Genomic DNA, 1,731 nt, shown 5'->3' on the forward strand with positions numbered 1-1,731 from the left:
TCCCCTTCCCCAATTCCCCAACGCTGTTCCCCTCTCCCAATTCCCTAATAAAATCTTAAAAAAAAAAAGATTGCATACAGAAAAGTGGACATTGTGATGAGATGAATCATGCCCCTCCCCCCCCAAAAGATGTTAAAGTCCTAACCCCAGGTACCTGTGAATGTGATCTTATTGGAAATAGGAGTTTTGCAGATGCAATCAAGATGAGCTCATCAGAGTAGGGCTTAATCTCATATGACTGGTGTCTTGATAAGAAGAGGGAAATGTAGACACTGACACACAAGGAGAATGCTATGTGACAACAGAGGCAGAGATTGGAGTAATACAATATAACTACAAGCCAAGGATTGCTGACCACCATCAGAAGCTAGGAAAAGGCAAGGAAAGGTTTTCCCCTACAGGTTTCAGAGGGAGCACAGCCCTGCTGACACCTTGATTTTGGACTTCTAACCTTTAGAACTGTGAGAGAAAAAATTTGTATTGTTTTACGCCACTTAGTTTGTGGTACTTTGTTACAGCAACCCTAAGAAACTAGAGTAGTCATCCCATAAATTTGATTCTCAGCCTTCCTAACAGGTAAAGCAAGGAAGTAGTCCATTACATCCACAGTGCCCACAGGATTAAAATTGTTCAGGGGATGCAGAGCTTTCTATCACCTGAGAGATCAGAGATTGGTCTCCTCTGGGTCAGAAAAAAAACACCACAGGAATCAGTGGACAACTATAGTGATGACATCATGACACTAGCCTAGATAATAAATTTTATGCGCTACTGTAGATGACTCACTGATGCCAAAGGACATGATCCCCAAAGGACAGTTCATTAAAAGCACATCTAGAAACCAGAAATGAAAAAGGAGACATTACTACCAACCTTACAGAAATCAAAAGGATTATAAAGGAATACTATGCACAACTGTATACCAACACATTAGATAACTTGAATGAAATGGACAAATTCCTAGAAAGATACAAACTACCAAAATTGACTCAAGAAGGAGTAGACAATCTTAACAGACCTATAACAAATGAAGAGATCTAATTAGTAATCAAAAAACTACCCATAAAGAAAAGTCTAGGCCCAGGTGGCTTCACTGTTGACTTCTACCAAACATTTAAGGAAAAATTAATACCAATTCTTCACAAACTCTTCCAGAAACAGAAGAAGGAATACTTCTGAACTCATTTTATGAGGCTAGTATTATGACTCTGACACCCAAATCAAACAAAAGTAACACAGGAAAACTACAGACCAAAGGCATATATGAAATGTAACAAAAGAGTATGGTCCAAGTAGACAGTTCTGTAATTTCACATCTTTGAGGTAATCTCCATAAATAGTTTACTCGAATTGGGTTTTTGGTAAGGATTAGACAAATTTCAAGGCTGCAATCTCTGTCAAGAATCTGGAGAGTAAACATTCTGCATTACCAATGAAATGCAGGTCCTCATGCTCTGCCAACTTTCAGGGCAGCAGATAGCAATACGGTCTTCTTATGAAAATTAAGTGTTATTTATTTATGGTTAAATGCATGATGAAAGTTAGGGGAACTGCCACTACCAAAACAAGAACTGAAGAGTGCTTCTCTTGTTGAAACCTGAACAAAGAATGTAGGGCAAAGAAAAAGCCTTATTACATATTTGAAATATATTTTATAATTTGATTTAAAACTACAAGAAAGAAATTTCAGATTATAAGAAAGTTTAAGCAGTGAATCAAACACAGAAAAGA

The sequence above is a fragment of the Hipposideros armiger genome, unplaced genomic scaffold (genome assembly GCF_001890085.2).
Source record: "Hipposideros armiger isolate ML-2016 unplaced genomic scaffold, ASM189008v1 scaffold_55, whole genome shotgun sequence".
NCBI classification, from domain to species: domain Eukaryota; kingdom Metazoa; phylum Chordata; class Mammalia; order Chiroptera; family Hipposideridae; genus Hipposideros; species Hipposideros armiger.